The following is a 7059-nucleotide window of genomic DNA, read 5'->3' on the forward strand; positions in this document are numbered from 1 at the left end:
AAACCTTTTTCACTTATTAACGTTTGTGGTACTTCTGGTTGCTTAATTTGGAAACTTCTGTATTTTTTTTATGAGCTATATACACTTGTAGTCCCATAACTTGCATGAGATGTGCAAATTAGTCCCACAACTTGTAAAATGGGGTACCGCAGTCCCACAACTTGTTTTGATGTGCAAAAGCTGGTCCAACCGATTCAAAAGGTGCCACGTGGAGATGCATTTTTTGCAAAAATACCCCTGCATATGTTTCTATTGAAATGTGTTTGCGGTTTTGCCTTACCATGCGGGTCCCACCTTGTCAAGGAAGATATAAAAACTTAATTCGCCGATGTGGTGATACGAACATTGTGTCTTCCTGTTGCAAGCCGCGTGAAGCTAGCCACTGAGGCACACAACCTCTTCTGATTTTATCCTCACAGCAATATTACTATTCATTTTTCCTAGCCGACTTATCCATTTGGGTCTAATGCCAATGCGTGTCCTAAACACACTTCACAATTGTACACAAATTTTTTTTTTGGCACCGTGTTGCCTGTTTTGTTGTTGGTGGTGGTTGTGTTAGCATAGAGCATGGACTAGCCGACTAATGCCGTACCACGTGCACATATAAGTTGTACGTGGCGCTGTCACCCCTTTACTTTCTCTGAATAGTAACTGTGTCGCGTGCCGTTTGACGGCTCCCCATTGGCATGACCGCCTACCCTTAGAAGCTGCCCATAGTGCTCTCCCTCTCTATCTTATCTACGGCGGCTTGCCGAGAGAGTTTCACCTCCTCGGCATCAGCAATCTGGTTGACGTCGTCATCGCTGGACTCGTTAAGAGCGAGTTGCCTCGGGTGGCACCATTGTAGCGTTGTGTCGCCACCTACAACATCACGCTCCCCTATAGCAACCAACTCGCCGCCGCTGCCTCCAATCCATCCCTAACTGTGACTCCAATCAATGGCACACAACTACGAGGCGTCATACGCATGGTCGTCCGGCGACAACGTTATCGACGACGGCGCTCGAGGCAGCTCTTCCACGCCGGTGCCAGTGAAGAGGGAGGTGAAGAAGGAGGCGCCTTCCTCGCTTCCACGTGGGCGGCTTGAACTTCGCCGCCCCATCGACGAGGACTACTGTCATGTGGCGTAGGGAGGCGGAGCTGTGGTCCGCTAGGGACTCCGGCCCGTCGACCTTGCTGCCGCTGATCCTTCTCCACCACCGACACCGAAAGAGGAGGAGGACAACTAGGAGTTATCCAACGACAACAATAGGGGCGACGACGCAGAAAACGGCGACTACAACGCCTTGGACCGCCGCTAGCTTCTAGTTGTATTCGTCGTCTTTTGTACAAACTCGCCGTATTTTCTAGAAATCGACCAAATTTCTAATCCTATGAAAACTCAGATTAGCAGCCTTAGACATGAACACGGCAAGCTTTCCAATAGCTAGCATGATCAGCGGTGGGAGAAAGCCGTGAACTACGCATATTGTTTCATACTAGATCGTGATGGCGCGCGTTGCTGCGCCCGTCTATTTTAACTACGAAACGATAGAGTCGCCTTCCATTAGATCGCATCTCTCCTCTCAGCCGCCGCCTCAACCCTAGCCACCTCCAGTTCATCCTCCTCCATAGATTGGTTCCCCCTCCTCCGGTCGGCTTCGCCGGCGTCGGGAGGAGTGGGGAACCCGATCTATGCGTGGAGTTTCGAATAAAAGTATTGTTTTCATTAGATTATGTTAGGATTTTGGTAGCCGCCTTCTTGTTGGTTTCCCCTCAATGGAGATGGCATCGTCTCGCAATAAGTGATCTTCGGCCTTTCGTTCGGCGACGAGATCTTCTTCCCGGCGTCAATGGTGGTGTTGAACAATCACAATTTTCTAGGTATGGGTCTTCGGATCTTGCTTCGCCAGATCGATTTTGGATCTTTTGTCGTTGTTGCCGCGAGGAGGATTATCCTCGCAGTTTTTGTCCCGGCTGCTACGTCCTCGACAATGGTGATTCGTACTCTCGGCTCTCCATCGACGACGACAAAGCTAGTCGGTTATTATTCCCTGATATACTGGTGTTGGTACTCTTGCCGATGTTGTATGACTGCTTTAATGGTTGCGTGCATGCACGCAGCCTTGGCATTGCGGCACAAAAAAATATGGGAGAACTTTCGTCGGTATCTACAGGTCTATGGTTCGGTATCTATATTTGGCTGCCTTCAGAAGAGTACACGATTGTGTTCTGGAAGAAGAAAGAAATTGAAGACCTCGAAGATTTGTTACTATCTTTTAGACTTTATTTTGTAATCGTTGGAGTCAGTTTATGTATCTCTACCATGTACTATTTGTTGCTATGAATATATGTGGTATTGATTGTCAAAAAAAAAACTACGAAACGATAGGAATTTCTGTAAACATATGGTTCCAAAGCGCCCATCCATTTTCATTTTGAAAGAACACCACAAACTAATATACATAGTGTACTTGCTCAATTTAAAACTTATGCACTCGACAGATTGGATCTTAAAAGCATTTCCTAAATTTGAAGGAAATCATTTACATACACACCATAGTGTTTGTTCAGTGAAACAAAAACACAAAATATAAAAACAAATTTGTGTGTTCGACCATTGGCGGATACAGCCCCAGGCTGCACGGGCGTTGGCCCGGGGCGTGGGCGAAAAACGCAGGATTGACTGTAGCAAAAATTACACTGTATCACACTGTAGCCCACTGTAGCAAGAAGATGGCCTGGGGCGTCGTCAGATCCTGGCTCCGCAAGCTCGACTAATTTGTCACAACACTACATGGTCCAGCAACAATCTCCAGGCAGCCTTGCATCATGATGCAGTTCGATACACATCCCACCGTGAATATCATCACCACCTCTCCTGCATCAACGTCAACTCAGTTCAGAAAGGACCTCAAAACCGGAGGTTGCTCACGGAGAAGTTGACGTCTATTTTTTTTCCTTAGCAGGAAGTATGTCCATCTACCTAGGAAGTGAAGATAACATGTATAAATTCACATTAAGCAGCAAAGATATCCACTCATTTCATCGGGAAGCACACCTATCTGTCCAATAAACTTAAGATCATCGATTCAAACTGGAGCAGGGGAAGTAAGCGATAGCTTGCAGTTATTGAGAGCAGGATTCAAGAGCAAGGAAAATTACATATTTTTCTTTGTTACTTATAAAGTCATAAATATTCGGATTAGAAGTCTGCAGGGTGAAGCTTCGGTTGTACACAATTTGCTTTAAATTTGAAGACAATCGGATCTGATTGCAGACTAAAATACAAGAACATGAGCTATCTAGGACCATGCTAAAAATATGTCAACACTGGTAATGGAAGTGAAATCCTCTAGTGAAAATGTACCATCTCTGATAAGTAGCACAAGACTACAACATATGAACTAAGACCAGATCCCAGCTTCATTCAGTCCAAATAGTTAAGTCCCCTATAAAGACATCCACATCACTTATAAGAGGAAGCATTGCAGATTGTTGCTGGAGATCTCCAGATCCCAGCTTCATCGGTCCAAATAGTTAAGTCTCCTATAATGACATCCACATCACTTTCTTAAATGTGTGAAGGAAAGTATATAAAAATTATTGCTTCCTAATATAACAGGAATAGCTAAACATTATTACAATCATATATTAAATTTAGTTTTGACCAACCAATCAATCACATTCTAAATCAAACCATGTTTCAGGATATCTTTTCAATATATGAAAATAAGACTGCTAGGTACCAAGGAAGTGTGTAAATACGTGAAATGCAAAAGAAGAGAACTATGCAAGATTTACCTTGTTATAGTTTTCCAACCAAAAAGAAAATTGAAACGCACAAAATAAACTCATGATACAATTAGTTAACAAAACAAAGCTCACCAGATCTGAGGAGCTCATGGAAGGCACAAGTAAGTGATCATTAGAAGTGTGGATTTTGGTATATCAGATGAACTGATATGAACGTTAAAAATAAGAAAGAATGTGTGGTTCATTGATGATAGGGGAGCGTATATGCACTGGAAATCACATGACAGTACACAGTACTACCTTTTGGCCAATTTATAATTTTGTTGCTAAGCCTAAGATGCTGGAAGAAACAATGGAGATGAGTCCTAAATAAGAAAGTACAAGTGACCTTTCATGGCCTTGATCTCTAGATCAGAATACAAGTGACCTTCAAAATGTAGAAAAAATCATTATTAGTCACAAATGAGGTACCTGTAAAAGGTAGGGAGCAGGAGCATCTTTTGTAAGTGAAAGGGAAAAACTACTACCAATTTATATCTTCACTGAGAAATACTGAATATGAAAGGTAGTGATACTCAACTGCTGACAGAAATTGATAATATTTGTATAAAGAACCAAGTGATGATAGCATAACCAGCAAACATAGGTGCATGCTGTCATTCAGGTAGGAATAGTACTTGCCAGCTTAGAAGAGTTCCAAAGCAGCGATTTTTCCATGTGCAACCCGTGCACTATTTCATCAGGATTGGCCCTTGAGCAAAAACTTTTGGTCAGCCTCTATTAGTCACGCATCCCAGACCTAATTGCATGACAAAAATTATTCGACCAAAATTGCTAGAAACATACATGTATATCACATAGTGCATTAAAGGGATAACTCATAGGATAACATCCTTCTCAAATTCTCCAAACAAAAAAAAATTCTCTCTCTGGACATTTGTGGCATCATTAGACCTGAAGAATGTTTGTAAGGGCAAAGAATCGATGAAAGGGTTAAGAGAAACCTTGGAATCCCAATCTGTTCCTGGCTGTGCATGACTCTCTTGGAATTCTCTCTTCCGCGAGTCGAGTGTAATATTTTTCACTGAGGAACATCACTGAACATGGAGAACCCAATTCTTAGCCATATCTGTTGAAAACTTACCTCGTTGGTTTTTCTAAATCAGGTTGGCTATCTAAATCTGGAAACTGAATACCCCATGATGACAGGATCTAAGAGACGAGTAATAACACATCAACAAACCATGATAATGTACATTCCGGCGAAAATAAAAATTGAATCCTAGTGTATATATTACTTCAACCTTTCTAAGGTTTACATGATTTTTTCGTAATGTGCCCCTAATAAAAAAATTGTAGGATTGGTCCAAAAATTACATTGCCCCCAAAAATAAAATTGGATCATGAAGAGGAAGAAAACCTGAAATTTGTCCTGTCATGGGCTTCCCTGAATAGATGCTCCGTCCAGGATTAGAAGGAGAACGTTTTGGAGGCAGCGGTGTCCCAGTTAGGTGATTAGAAGCAGCGCGTGCATGCGGAAAACAAAAAAAAACGAAAAAAGAAACCTCATAAATAGAATCTAAGAATCGAATCGGAAAGAAGATTCGATACCCATAACACCACACCCAAGAGCAGGAACAATCAAATTGAGCATCAGCGACGATGCGGCAAGATAACGGCCAGGGAGAGTACCTATCATGGCTTGTGGACAAGTTGTGGTGGCGACGGCGTAGAAGTGCCAGAAGCAAAGATGCGGAGCAGAAATTCCTCATGATTGACCCATCGGCTTGCCTCATACACACCAGGCGCAGCACAACTGCAAGGGAGGCACTTCACTGCCACCCCTGCCCGGGCGCGGCTAGGTATTGGAGGCCATCTCCGCCGCTTGGTACTCCCAGCGCAACGAAGGGGCGGACTTCTGTCAAAAAAAAAAACGAAGGGGCGGACACAGACCAGCAGTGTCCGCACAGATGGCCCAGTTAGCCCATTTAATCATAGGTCGCCCAGATCAATCGTTGGAGTAGCAGCCCTTTTAACGATGGGCCTGCCTAGACAGACGGGTGGCGTGGTAAAAAGGGCAACAGCGACGCGACTAAATGATCCGGGACGTTCAGAGCCCTTATCGGACGGCTACGGACGTCAAATTGCTGTGGAGTCTCCTAGCTAGGTGAGTTTTACTGTTAACTAATAACAGTACAGTAAATGTTCAAACAGAAACGAACGTTTGGCACATTGGCTATAGTCACGTGGCCAGAGTAGCGAATGTTCTGATTTCGAATCGCATTTTATTTTAATATATCTTATTAACATGTGGGACCACGTAAGTCAGAACTGCATACACGCTTCAATACAAAAACATGCAGGGGTATTTTTGCAAGAAAGACAACTCCACGTGGCTCCTCCTGAATCGTTTGGACCAGTTTTTCACAGAAAGGCAAGTTATGGGACTACGGTATCCCATTTTACAAGTTATGGGACTAATTTGCACATCTTATGAGTGTATATAGTTTTTTTATACCCTCTTGGAGTTGTTTCGGTTATTGGTTTCTTTTTTCAGGTAAGGTTATTGGTTTCTTGTGGAGACGGTGTCATGTTCATTTAATGGCGTAGCTGTATTCCTAGGCCAGCCTAGTTTAATGGCGTAGCCGTATTCCTAGGCCAGGATGTTGTCACTTCCCCACGTGCCGACGATGCGGCTTCCCCCACAATTCGACGCCGTGGCTTCATGCACCGGCGTTAATGCCGCGGCCGGTATATAATCCCCTTGGTGAGGAAGCCACCTACACTTGCCACCTTGCAACTCTCTACCATTGACTCTACTCTCGCCGCCATCAATGGCGCACAACGACGAAGCAGGCAGCAGCGGCAATGGCATAGCACAAAGGTATCTGCGCATGTTAAACACCAATGTGGCAGAGGAGCTCGCATCTAGAGCCCAAGGTGGAGCATCATCCATCGCTGCCGTAGCCGTCTTGGGTGGTGGCGAACACCAATGTGGCAGAGGAGCTCGCATCTAGAGCCCAAGGTGGAGCATCATCCATCGCTGTCGTAGCCGTCTTGGGTGGTGGCGAATGCATTACTCCGTCCTTGAGTCATCCGATGATGGCGAATGGGAAGGGGTCACCTCCACTCCCACTACGTCGTCAGAGGTAGAGGGGTCACATGGGATCCGGTCCTATTTTCTTACACTTGCTCATTTATCCTAGCTTTTGGGGCGTTGTTTTTGTGTGTTAGCATTTTTTGCCCTAATTTTCGTTTCATAAGCTTTCCCGCCCATTTTCAAAAAAGTGTAATAGCACACAAACTTTCTTGGTTTTTCCC

Source organism: Lolium rigidum, chromosome 3 (assembly GCF_022539505.1).
Source record: "Lolium rigidum isolate FL_2022 chromosome 3, APGP_CSIRO_Lrig_0.1, whole genome shotgun sequence".
NCBI classification, from domain to species: Eukaryota; Viridiplantae; Streptophyta; class Magnoliopsida; order Poales; family Poaceae; genus Lolium; species Lolium rigidum.